Raw genomic sequence first — 14,690 nt, 5'->3', positions numbered from 1 at the left:
CTGTGAACTGGAACAAAACGACAAGTGATTTACTCTGAGTCATTTCTCAAACATTTCTCATGGTGAAACAAATCATTATTACTGTATATGTAATGAAATGTATCTACAAAGCTATGCCTACGAATCTGGTCAGAATGTACTGTATACAGCAGAGGTCAGAATGTATATGGCAAGAGGTTGAATGTACACAGCATTATGGAGTTTGAAAAGGTGAGAAAACATTTTAAAGTGTGCAGGAGCATAGGTTTACATATGGCCTACTGGGAATCAAAGAAAACTTGTCGTGAATTTGGAAAAGGATTAGAAAATGGATGCTATATTCAGAGCAAAACAATGACACTCTCCTAGAAAAATGGTATCCGGGGTGGGGGGGTAGAGTATGAAATATACCAAAACAGAATAGGGAGTTACTGTACAAAATTTGAAAATGAATGTAAAAATGCAACTATATCATGGCAATTCTGCATTACTGATTATAATTGCAACACTTAACTTCAATCACTTTGTGTAGTAAAAAAGAAATGTGAGATACTGCAGCAGCTAAAATTCTGTTTGTTTTTTTTTTTTTTTTTGGGAGGGGGTATATGACATTTTATACAGCGCTGCACCAAGAGAGAGTGCTCACAGTGTGGGAAGCTCAAATTTCATACACAATGACATTTGTGTTCTGAGTGCCTGTTACTACAAGAAGGCACTTCAGATGCAAATGAAAATGTTAGGGAAATTGTGGAAGAAAGTTTAAAATCGAGAATATACAATAAAGTAATGCAGAAAATTATATGAATTTTGATGTAAAGGGAAATGAGAAAATGTATGTTTTGTTTATGCTGTAGAGAAAAAAAATGATGAATGTTGTGATAATGAAAATTGTTTTTGTGACATATATATCTGTGTAATGGGATTATGGAGGTGGCATAGGGGACTTGTACTCCCTCTGCAAAAAAAAAAATATATAATTATTTATTTAAACTACAAAATTTTGTTTGATCTGTGTGGTTATTCAGTTGCTCAAATTGTGGTTGTTTCTGTGTATCTAATAATTTCTGGTGATAACAATCACAAAGATGACTATTGGTGGGATCTCTCAGTACATACGTTCGACATTTTGACCCTTGACTATATATTCATTGTCGTGTAACCAAACACGTGCTCGTGCACGCACACACACACACACACATACATATATATATATATTTTTATATATTTATATATATATATATATATATATATATATATATATATATATATATATATAGGTTCATAGGTTGGTACTAGGCTATCGGCCCTAGGGCTATACAAGCCTAGCCATAACAATTCCATGGATATTTCTTCCCACACTATTTACTTCCCTGGACCCTGACGTGATCCCAGGGGTGAATTTTCTTTCTCCCATCCAATCGTCAAGGTTCCTTTTGAAGAGGGCCAAAGAGGCGCTCTGCTTGACATGTACGGGCAGTCTATTCCAGAGTCTGGGGAGTCTCTGGGTCAGGAACCTATCCCTCAAGCATGTTTTGTTTATTGTGATGACAAGGTTTAGATCCCTGGAGCATGTGGCTCTGAGGGATTGGGATTTCTTTAAGTGTAGCATGTCCAGCAGGTCCAGGTTTGACATGGCATTGTATGTTAAGCAGAGCTTGCCTCTGAGTAGTTGATATGTGACAGAGTATAGCTGGAGTTTTTTAAGGCGGTCAGCATAGGACATCTGCTTTAGGCCTGTGATTCTTTTAGTGAGGTATTTGTGCGGCCTTTCCAGTTGTTGCAGATGTCTTGAGAGGTGCATACCAAACAGGGCGTTGTATTCTATAATGGGTCTAATGAGGGATGAGTACAGTGGGACAATGACCTCCTTTTTTCTGGATGAAAAGTCCTTAGTGATGAGGTGTGCCACATAGAAGGATTTTCTGACTGTTGTGGCGATGTGGTTATCGAAGGTGAGACCACTGTCCACCTGTGTCCCTAAGTCTCTTATCACACTTTTGGTGTTTAGTGTACTGCCACCTATGTGTTAATTCCTGGGTACATGTTTTTTCCCCGAAGGGGATAACTATACATTTCTTGGCATTAAGCTTGAGCCCATGGCTCTGACACCAAGCATCTGTTTCTGTAAGGCCCTTTTGTAGAATATCCACATCATTTGGGGATTCAATAAATACTCCCAGTTTGCAGTCATCTGCGAACTTTGTTAGCCAGAGTCCCTTAGTGTTGGCCTGTACTTCAGAGAAGTAGATGCCAAACAAGAGCGGTCCCAGGACTGAACTCTGAGGTACTCCACTTGTCACTTGTCTGGAGGTGGATTTGGAGTCAGCTACTTTTACAGTGTGGGTTCTGTCAGTAAGCCAGCTGGCAACCCATCAAGTGATGTAGGGATTAATGCCCAGCTTAGTAAGTTTATCTATGATTCCAGAGTGGGGGATGGTGTCAAAGGCCTTGGCGAGGTCCAGATAGGCTGTGTGGACTGCCTTACCCTCATCCATGGCTCTGGAGACTGATTTGAAGAAGTCAATCAGGTTCAGGAGACAAGATCGGCCCTTCACGAACCCAAACTGGGTGGAGTGCAGTGTTTGAATGTTGCCACTGTCTTTGTTTATAAGTCCCATGATAATACGTTCCATGGCCTTACAGATCAGGCTCGTCAGACTGATGGGGCGGTAGTTTTCGGGATCCAAGGTGGATCCCCCCTTGTGGAGTGGGATAACTGTAGCTGTGCGCCACTCAGTGGGCATGAAGCCTGAGGTGAGGGTATGATTAAATATGACACTTAGATGAGGTGCCAGTTCATTTTGTAGCTCATGTAGTACACAGCCCGGGATGTCATCTGGTCCCATGGATGCTGTATTTTTAGCTTTGGAGAGTGCGTTTTTTTACCTGTCTGGCTGTTATTACCAGAATTTGGCAATCTTCCGGTATTGAGATGGGCCGTTTAGGGGGTGAGAGGGGGGTGAAGTTGGCACTGAATTGATCTGCCAGGATATTGGCAATATCCTTGGGATCAGTATATTTAATGCCATTCTGTTGTAGCTCAGAGCAGATCTGAGCATTGCCATTTAGATTCATGACATAGTTATAGAATGTGTTGTGGTTGTCTTTGGAATCTTTGGCAATTTTATTTTCGTAACTAGCTTTGGAGGATTTTATGGGGGATCTCAGCTTCTTACTGAGGCTGGTAAGGGAATTTTTTGTATCCTGGGATTTTCCTCTTTTCTGCAACAGTTTTTTCCTTTTGCTGTAAAGTTTGTTTACGGCAGGGGACCACCAGTTTGGCTTCCTTTTTTTGGAGGAGAGCATCTTGGTTCTATTTGGGATGGCACAATTCATGCATGAGTGGATCTGCTCATACAGTGCCTTAGTGTAGGACTCAGCAGTCGAACTTTCAGTTCCCATCTGCATGGGTGTCATGGCGTTTGTTACTTCTGACTTGAGTAGCATGAAGTTGGCCTGGAAAAGTTTTTTATGGAAGTTTCCTTACTGGGGGGTGGGGTGGGATGTGGATGTTAAGGGTGATTAGCCTATGGTCTGACCTGACCAACAAGGGGGTGACCATAGGTGTGGAGCATCAATTTCCCATGTTGGTAATGACCAGGTCTAGGATATTGGAGCCCCTGGTGGGACTATGGATTAGTTGGTTCAGGGCGTTGGAATTTATAACTTCCAAGAACCGTTGGGCAAAGGTGTTGGTACACGAGTAGTTTTCCCAGTAGTTGAAATCACCCAGTATTTGGGTGTTTGGTTGTATCTTAATATTTTCCAGTATGTTTAGAAGGTGTAGTGTGAATCTTGGGGCATGGTGGGGGATCTGTAGCAAGCTACAATTTGGACTGCAGTCTTACTTAGTGTTAGTTGCACCTGGAGAATTTTCAGATGCATTGTGTTAGGTAACTAGCCTGGTGGTGTGAATATCCTTGGTGAATATGGACACTCCTCAACCTTTAGTGTTTCGATCCTGGTTTGGTGGCTGAAAAGTGTGGTAAAAGTTGTAGCCTGGTATTGCAGGGGTGTTGTCTGGAGCCTTGAACCAGGTCTCAGTTACTGCACAGATATCGATGTTCTCCATTTTTAGGAGTGCCTCGAGAGAGTGCATTTTGAGGTTTAGACTTCTAGCATTGAGTAGCATTACCTTCAGATTTTGCATACTTGTACCTGTTACAGTGGTGGTTTTGTCCTTTGAACTTTGCCTAAAAAAAGGCACTATGGGGGTGGCAAGAGGCTTAGCCAGTAACCTGAATCCCAGGGGCAACAGGAGCAGACCATCTCTGGCAAAGCATCGTGGTCTGTCGCTCATGTCATCCCTGGCAGACAGATACTGGATCCCCTTTGAATGACACCAGAAGCTTAGCCAATTGTTGAAGTCAATCATTTTGTCCTTATATTGTGTTATCATTCTGGGCAAAGGCAGGATGCTACTCAGGGCTAGGGTTATACTTGCCTGGGCCACATGATCCGAGAGCTCTTCCATGTCTCTTTTCATGTATTCCAGGGAGGTATGTCTCAAGTCATTCACTCCAACATGGACAATGACAGAGTCATATTTGTACTTGTTGTAGAGTGACTTGAGTGCATGCGTTATGTGGTGGATCCTGGCACCTGACAGGCAGATGACTGTAATTTTCTCCTTGTGTGTACATATCTATATCTTATATCCTTGGATTCACTTTAGAAGCTCGAAATACTGAAATATCAAAATTCAGCCCATAAAGTGGAATCCTGAGAACAACGAAGGCTCAGAAGTGCAAAATTGAAAACATCGCATACCGGCGGTTTTGAATTTCGTGCTTCTGAGGTTTCGCTGTGGTTATGGATTCAGGTAAGTGTGTGTGTGTGTGTTAAGGGTTTTGGGTAGGGGCTGTGGTGTGTGTCAGTGTGTTTTGTTGCTGTGATGTGTGTGTGTGCGAGGAGAATGTAGCTTGTGTGGTGGTGTTTTGTGTGTGTTTGTGTGAAGTGCGACTTCAGAATGAGAATATTTAAGTAGGGGGTATATGGGGGGGTGCAGCCCCCCTCATGGGGAGGTGCAGGGGGGCTTGCCCCCCTGCTTTTATTTAGTAGAGAGGTTGTGTTTGTGTGTGGGGAGGATGGTGTGTGTGTGTGCAGTACAAGCGCGAAATTCAAAATCTCCAGTGTACGAGATTTTGAATTTCATGGTTCTGAGTTTTTTGTGGTTTCAAAAATTCGACTTTATAGCTTCGAAATACTGAATTTCGATATTTCAGTATTTCATGGATATAAAGTGAATCCATATATATATATATATATATATATATATATATATAGAGAGAGAGAGAGAGATGTGTGTGTGTATGTATATAGATATAGATATGTATATACACACACACACACACACACACACATATGCACATATATAAATACAGCAGTTTACCATCAAAATGTGGAAATGCAGTTTGACGAAAATGGGTTGGCCAAACGTCTGTTCTACCAATGCCCATAATGTTGAACTGAAAATATATGGCTGCATATTAGCAAACGTGAGTACACATTCGATAATATGTAGTCGATGTGTTGAACTGAGAATGTGGTACAATGCGGACTGGGAAATGTTCCCTTTTCTTCACTGTAGTGCAATCTTGGAGTTGGTATATGTAATATGCAGGAAGTGTGGGGGGTGCAGGGGAGCTCACCTCCCTGCAAAAATATTACCAGTAACATGGACCTTCAACATTGGAACTTCCGGTGTTCGAATGTCGATTCCGTGGTTACTATTTCTGACATCTTGGTAATTCAGTATTACCATATTCTGATAAAAAGTCAATCAAAATGTGGAAAAATTTTTGATTTTCCACATTTTGGTAGTAAACCAACACAGCAGCCACAGTCAAAACAGATATACATAAATCACCAAAGAAAAAGAACCCAAGTAGATTTTTAGTGTCTGCAGTGAGCCAGGGGCACTTTTGCCCTCTTACTTTCCTTTTTCCCACAAGGAATATTATATCCTGCACTGCAGTAAATTTGTCTAAGATGTAACTTGAGTGCTGACCTGGGGACTGCTTGTACATACAATGAGGACCAGTCAATGTTTTCAAGGTGAGTATTCAATAAAGTATTTCTGTTCTCTGGGATAGTGAGCTGGAGATGATGCAAGGTTGTCTTTTATTTGCTTTGAAGGACCAGAATGACATTTTGGGAAAAATGATAATTTGAGTTGTTTCATAGAATTATGATATTTAGGCATCTGTGCTTTATATCACTGATGATTAGGTCTAGAGTGGAATTATTTCTTGTTACAGGGTTGGGTTTCATTGGCTGTTTGACAACTTGCTCTAGGTCGATGTGCTAACATCACTGCAGGTCAGCTAGTGCTTCTAAAGTGAAAGGACAATGACATCAACCACAAATTATTAAGGCAAATTAAATGTGAATGAAAAGTTGTATACAGAAATGGATGAGATAACGACTGGCAGAAAAGTTTTTGAACTGAGCTGCCCACTCATGTGGACTATTTCCACCTCAGGAAGGGCAGCAAGAGAGCCAAAGCCACAGATAAAGTGGAACATACTGCTTTGGATGTGATGCTCCTATCTCAGGCATTAGCTGAGATACCAAGTGATGGCAGTCTGGACAGCAGTACCATTTTGTAGTTACCTCAATGACTGCCTTGGTGAGCCCTTCAAACACTGTGCCTGAGAAGGGTTTCCATGCATGGCAACCATGATGTGATAGTTTAAGGTAAACTAGGTCAGCAGTACTGACCTGTAAAGTCCTGCTGCATACACTCTACAAGCACCCCAGGCCTGAGGGACTTATTATAGTTTAGAAGTGCAGTATTCATCGCAGGGCACACACGCAAAAGCTACACTGGGTGCAATACACAACATACTCCAAAATGTTAGCTTGTTCTGTCTTCCTCTGTTTGATCTGACCCATAACATTAGTACTGTCTGCATATATCTAGTTGAATCATGGCTAAATGAGGCATACAGCAAGGGTGTATGTGTTTCCTTTTGGGTATCACAAGTCAGTAATCAGCTACTATGGAACTTAAGAAGTCCATTCAGCTTTTTCCTGTCATGCAATGACTGCTTTACAATATTTGGTACTTATAAATACATTGAGAACTTGAATATCAAGATAAGAATATCTACTCTATTAATGTTTTCACATTAAAATAATTTGTTTCATGAGCAGTATCTGAAGTTCACATACATTTACAGTTTTGTCATTCTGTATCTTTCCACCCAGTAAAAACTGGCAACCTTGAAAAATGTAAAAACTGAACCAGCTCAGCTATCCAATTAACAAATAAAACAGAAATATACTACAGTTTGATGGGTGACATAGGATTATATAGACTATCTGTCTAGGAGGTGAATTAGAACATTTTAGATCTTGATTTTCTCTTATTTATCTGCCTCCTTGGTGACAAGGTATCCGGTCGCTTGTCCCTTGTCACATATTTATACCACTGCTTTTTAAAACTCCACCAATTTGTTTTTTTTTTTTACCTTTAGCCGAACATTTGTTCTTGCACACAGTGCATAAACTGGCATAAGAATTATATTAATAGGAAAAAAAAACACTGTAAGTCTTATCAAGATGAAATTCACATGAGCATATAACAGTATATTAGAGCATGGTGTGGACAAGTTATAGATTGACATGGCTCTCAAATGTCTCTGATTGCAGCTCAGGGGTTTGCCACGTGTCTCTTACAATTAGTTGTTTTTTTAATTAAAAGTGTCTGATTATAGTCAAAAAATAAGAATATTCTTTTGGCTTTTCCCAGTTAGGAGTTGCCACAGCGGATCACCTGTCTGCTCATGATTGGCAGTGGAGTTTTACAGTGTCAAGTTGCCAGCTTGGCACCCAACCTTCCAAAGAAGGCACACACATGCACCCACTCACACCTATCGCCAATTTAGAGTGTCCAATCCACCTACTTTGGGATGTGGGAGGAAACCCACACAACCACAGGGAGGACATGCAGACTCCACACAGAAGGCACCCCAGCTGAGGATTGAACCAGAGAACCTTTTGCTGTGAGGTGACAATGCTAACCACTGCACCACTGCAGCTGCCCAGTCAAACAATAAGAATAATGAATAGTTATACACACATTACTTCAGAAAATGCACAGCTTTACAGAGTGAGACAACCAGCCACTGCTCTACTGTATTCATCTGTGCGATCCAAGGAATCTATTGCATTCTGCTAACCATAAGTACAATTTTATACTGTATTTTATTATTTTATTTTATTTATTTTACATTTATTGACCGGGATAGTCCGACTGGATGCATGTCCATTTTCAGCGGAGGCCCGGGGTGAAAAGCTCCAACATAGTCACAGAGACAGATAGTTACATATTAGTGTTTAAGATAGAAAAGAATAAAAAGCAATTTACATACTACATACTACACATACTACCTTGCTCTAACAGACACAACTTACGACAGTTCAATATACAGATCTTTAAAAACATGCTAGTGAATTTATTAAGACAGATTATAGATTATAGTTTGGCTAATGTACAATGAACATGCTTTTTGATTACATATCCCCACTCTAGGTTGTCCTTTTGGGTTTAGATTTACTTGAGAAGTAGTATGGCCTTGGTTTAACGAAGAGGAGCTAGTCTGGGTTTGAGCATGGACAAAGCCAATGCGACTTAAAATGGAGTTTTAGACTCTTTTTGAATTGAACTGGGGAAGTAATAAGCATGAGGTTGTTGGGGAGGGAGTTCCATAGCTTTCCAGTGGTGTTGGCGAACAGAGCATCACCGCCTATGTTGTTGGATTTGAGTGTTTGAACAAGGAGTCTGTTTGATGAGCAAAGGCAGCTTAGATTGGTGTAAGGAATTATTATATTTTTCAGTGCAGGGGGTGTTATCAGGTTGTTTAAGAATTTTAAAAGCTTCTATGAGTTGGTTCATCTTGAGAAGATTTGGGAGTTCTATCCAGCCAAGTTTTTTCAGGTTAAAGCAGTGGTGTGTTCTATAGGGCAAGCCAGTTACAAATCTGGCAATATGATTATAACAACATGAGAGTTTGTTCAGGTCAGATTTGTTAAGGTTAGTAAGCACGGGAGAGGCATATAGAAGGGTAGAGAAAAGGTGTGAGTGGGCAGTGGCCACTTTGGCCATAGGGGTTAGGAAGGTCTTTATCCTGTATAAGGACCCAAGTTTCTTGTTTACGTTTATTTTGCATATTAAACTGTATTTTTGCTATATTGCTAATTTTTTTTAAAACTGTCCTTCCTGATTTGTTGTACATTTTGTCTGCTGTAGCATAGACTAGATTCAGACCTGCTGAACCTGGTTCTGTATGTTAAACTGAGCACTAAACCAGGCAATCTTTTGTTGGAGAAGGCCACCCTGCACCCTTGTAGAAGGAGCCTACAGTTAGGACTCATCTGATTGAAGGCTGCTGGCACAGGGATCAATTTTGAGCTTTTTATTTGTTAAATTGTTAATTCAGTTGCTCACTGTTGCTACATAAGCCCCACGCTTGTGCAGGTTTGCGCTTGTTTTAACCTGGCTCCACAGAGTTAGGTGACCAACCACTGCTCTGCTGTATTCATCTGTTCATGTGCAGTGCACCTCCATCATGCACTACCACACAGTGGGGATAACCATTGGTGATTATAGATACAAAAACTTCAGTAGATACATTTTCCTATAGTAGCTGCCTGTGATCTGGCCGAGAAATCCTTAAATTGCACTTAGCTGCTTAGAGAGCACCTTAGCTGCACTTTGTCCCTTAAACAGTCCCAAAACCAATAAATCTACAATAGTCTCAAACAACTTAGAGAGCCCCCACTATTATAGACCACTTATAGAGCACCCGATTAGTAGATACTTTGTTTAGAGCAGACAATTTTTCCACACCCCTCCATTTTCTTTCCACTTTGAAAACAGGATTTAACTTAGCATTATGAATGGTCAGTTTCCCTCTATTTCTCCTACCTGCCTGATTGACATGGGTATCCTGAGGCAGTGTAGCAACTGCCTTATGTACACTGACAACCCTCTACTCCTAAACTCAAGTACAATTTGTGAGAGCTGCATCTACACTAACAATTTGGAATCCTTGCTCACTCGCATTCAGAACAGTAACACTCAAGAGTTGTCAGCTCACATATTACACCTCCTACGCAAACCATGCACTAAACATATAAACCATCATATGTGGATGTACGTACCAGAAACCTTCCTAACCACCATAGACCTTCCAAACACAGACATGCTGCACCTAATACAGCACCTACAGCACTCAATACACATAGAAACACAAGTAACAGCGTCTCACTAAATAAGCCCTGAAGGCAAAGCACATCTAAACCAAATTTTTTAGTCATAGGTGACTCCTTTGTGAAACACACAGATATAAAACACAACGCTGCTCCGGCACAATAAAGGCTGTCCCTTTACCCACGAACCAAACTGCTGTTATAATCACAAAGTGAACGATGTCAAACGGATATTTTGAATGTGTTTAATGTATTTAATGTAAAATAAAAAATAAAAGACAAAAGTAACTGATTAAGCGCTTTCGTCTCCTTGACGGAGACTTCTTCAGAATCCAGTTACCCTTGACAATCCATACATTATATATCACAGTATTAGTAGCCTATTGACTGAAAATTAACAATTTATTTAATTATACAATCAATTAATAGCAAAATTAAAGGGCTAGCTTCTATTAAAGATCTATGCAACACTGCTTGGAACATTACATTTTGTAAAACTGTAATAAACAAAAATGCAGGTTCAAAAAAACATAAATAACACAATACGCACCACAAAATGACTCAAAAATACATAAATACCTATCATTTTAAACCATAAAGCAGCAATTGATATTGATCGTAAGTAATATTTTATTATTGTCATTACTAAAATATTCTGTACATCTGTAAACATGTATATGAAAAAATCGAATTGTGTACAAATAATTATATAAAAATATATATATATATATATATATATATATATATATATATATGTATATATCACATCATTTATGATATAAAAATATATAATAAATAAATAAATATATACCTATATATAATGTTATTGTTAGTATTAAAAGACCTATGTATAAATAAATAATTATTAAAATATCTAAATTAAATGAAATGAACAGGAAGGCTGTATAATTGATCAATAGGAATCTATATATATAACTATAAATATTAAATTAAAATTAATTTACATTAAAACCATGCACTAAACATATAAACCATCATATGTGGATGTACGTACCAGAAACCTTCCTAAACACCATAGACCTTCCAAACACAGACATGCTGCACCTAATACAGCACCTACAGCACTCAATACACATAGAAACACAAGTAACAGCGTCTCACTAAATAAGCCCTGAAGGCAAAGCACATCTAAACCAAATTTTTTAGTCATAGGTGACTCCTTTGTGAAACACACAGATATAAAACACAACGCTGCTCCGGCACAATAAAGGCTGTCCCTTTACCCACGAACCAAACTGCTGTTATAATCACAAAGTGAACGATGTCAAATGGATATTTTGAATGTGTTTAATGTATTTAATGTAAAATAAAAAATAAAAGACAAAAGTAACTGATTAAGCGCTTTCGTCTCCTTGACGGAGACTTCTTCAGAATCCAGTTACCCTTGACAATCCATACATTATATATCACAGTATTAGTAGCCTATTGACTGAAAATTAACAATTTATTTAATTATACAATCAATTAATAGCAAAATTAAAGGGCTAGCTTCTATTAAAGATCTATGCAACACTGCTTGGAACATTACATTTTGTAAAACTGTAATAAACAAAAATGCAGGTTCAAAAAACCATAAATAACACAATACGCACCACAAAATTACTCAAAAATACATAAATACCTATCATTTTAAACCATAAAGCAGCAGTTGATATTGATCGTAAGTAATATTTTATTATTGTCATTACTAAAATATTCTGTACATCTGTAAACATGTATATGAAAAAATCGAATTGTGTACAAATAATTATATAAAAAAAATATATATATATATATATATATATATATATATATATATATATATATATATATATATATATGTATATATCACATCATTTATGATATAAAAATATATAATAAATAAATAAATATATACCTATATATAATGTTATTGTTAGTATTAAAAGACCTATGTATAAATAAATAATTATTAAAATATCTAAATTAAATGAAATGAACAGGAAGGCTGTATAATTGATCAATAGGAATCTATATATATAACTATAAATATTAAATTAAAATTAATTTACATTAAAACCATGCACTAAACATATAAACCATCATATGTGGATGTACGTACCAGAAACCTTCCTAAACACCATAGACCTTCCAAACACAGACATGCTGCACCTAATACAGCACCTACAGCACTCAATACACATAGAAACACAAGTAACAGCGTCTCACTAAATAAGCCCTGAAGGCAAAGCACATCTAAACCAATTTTTTTAGTCATAGGTGACTCCTTTGTGAAACACACAGATATCCCACTCACCAGGCTGGACAAGGAAAAGGTTATGGTCAGCTGTCTATTGGGTGCCAGGATCTGTCAGATCACACATGCAATCAAGTCTATGAACAACAAGTACCGTTACGACTCCAGCATAGATCATGTTGGTGTGAATGACTTGAGATGCTCCTCACTGGACTATAGGAAGAGTGACATGATTGACGTCTAGGAATATGTGTCGCAGGCAGGTATGTCCTTGGCCTTGAGCATACCACAGTATAAACAAAAAATGATTGACTTCAACAATTGGTTTAGTTTCTGGTGTCATTCTGAGGGGATCCAGTTCCTGCCAGCCTGGGATGACATGGCTGATAGACCACACTGCTTTGCCAGAGATGGTCTTCACATGTCACCTCTAGGCTTTTGGTTACTGGCTAAGGCACTTGCCTTCCTCATAGTGCCTTTTTTAGGAAAAATCTCAAGAAAAAAATGTACGATGTGAAAATATCACTCACAAATAAATTAAGTTATGCTGCGAAATGCTAGGAGTTTAAATCAGAAACTGCACTCTCTACAATCACTCCTCTCCTTGGAGGATGTCGATGTCTGTACAGTCACAGAAACTTGGTTCAGGGTCACAGAGAGTACCCTGGCCTTGTAAGGCTACACTGCCTTCCACACTTTCATACCGCAAAATTAATTTGTGAGAATCGAAGGAGGAGTATCATCTTCATCAAGTTAAATACACATCTAGACTGGTTAAATAGGAACAGTACATGGAGTTACTCCAAGTTCAAGTAATTCTGGGTAAGCCCCCCCCCCTTCAAGTCACCATTAGCTATTCCCCTTCAATGAACCAAGATACCCACGCTGTTTATTTTGACCTACTCAAGTCAATCAAATTACAACTAAACACTCTAGCCATGGGTGGTTTTAACTACCCCTCCATTGACTGGGAAACTTACAAGTACCAACATGCTCCCACAAAGGTTCCTGGACTTTCATAATACTAATGCCGTGGAACAAATAGTATGCAACCCCACAAGGGTCTCAAATATTCTCAACCTGATCCTCACCAACATGGGTGACAGTTGCACCATCACAAGTATAAGACCCTCACTGGTTAAATCTGATCACAAATGAGTCACATTTGAAGTAGTTAGAACACCTGAGCCATTCTTAGGTGAAACCAGGCTAAAAAAGTTCACCAAAGCTAATTATACCCTCCTAATGGATGACATAAATAATTTCCAAGCTCCTGTTCCCACAGATGGCATTGACAACTATACTAAGGTATACACAAATGCACTGTACAAACACTTACACAAATGTATTGACACAGCTATACCTGACAGTGTCAAAATAAGATCCTCAAGAAAATACAAGCCTCCCTGGCGGACATCTAGCATTAATGAGTTATACAACAAGAGGAAGAAGTTGCTGTCTAAGAATAAAAAACAGAGAACCCAACACTGGAAGAACACCCTCCTCTGCTTGAACAAACAAATAAGACAAGTTGTAAAATCCTCTAAGGGCAACTTTGAAAAAAAAAAATTAGCAACCATAGCTAAGGATAACCTAAGGCCTTCTCCAGCTATATCTGTAACCTAAAAGGTAGGACACAGATGTGTGCTGAGCCAGCTATGTATGGCATCATACACACTGAACTGTGAAAATAGCTAACCTATTAGCTGACAGGTTTGGCTAAAATTTCACCCCCCTGTCCCTGCCAAACATTCCATAAAGCAGTCCTACTACATCCCCCCCCCACCTAGCAACTCCAAAAAGCAAGTCATTAATGCTCCTTTCAAGGCCAGAAACACAGCCTCTATGGGACTGGATGGCACCCCAGGTTGCATTTTAAATGGTCTAAAACATGAGTTAGCAACTCCAATAGGTACTCTCTTCAACCAAAGCCTGAGTACTGATTTTCATCCTGCTGAATGGAAAACAGCAACTGTCATCCCCCTTCATAAAGGGGGTACAGTAACGGACCTGGAAACTACAGACCTATAAGCGTAACCAGCTTTATCTATAAGGCCATGGAAAGAATGATCACAGACCTTATAAATAAGGATATAGAAGATCGCCAAACCCTTGCTACAACACAGCTTGGTTTTGTCAAAGGCAGGTCATGCCTGTTAAAACTGGTGGACTTCTTCGAAAATGTCACCAGAGCCATAGATGAAGGGAAATCTGTGCATACAGCCTACCTTGACTTAGCCAAGGCCTTCAACACAAT

The sequence above is a fragment of the Protopterus annectens genome, chromosome 12.part0, assembly GCF_019279795.1.
Source record: "Protopterus annectens isolate FY-2018-M chromosome 12.part0, PAN1.0, whole genome shotgun sequence".
Lineage (NCBI taxonomy): Eukaryota > Metazoa > Chordata > Ceratodontiformes > Protopteridae > Protopterus > Protopterus annectens.
The sequence above is the reverse complement of the archived record's forward strand: the minus strand, read 5'-3'. Positions refer to the sequence as shown.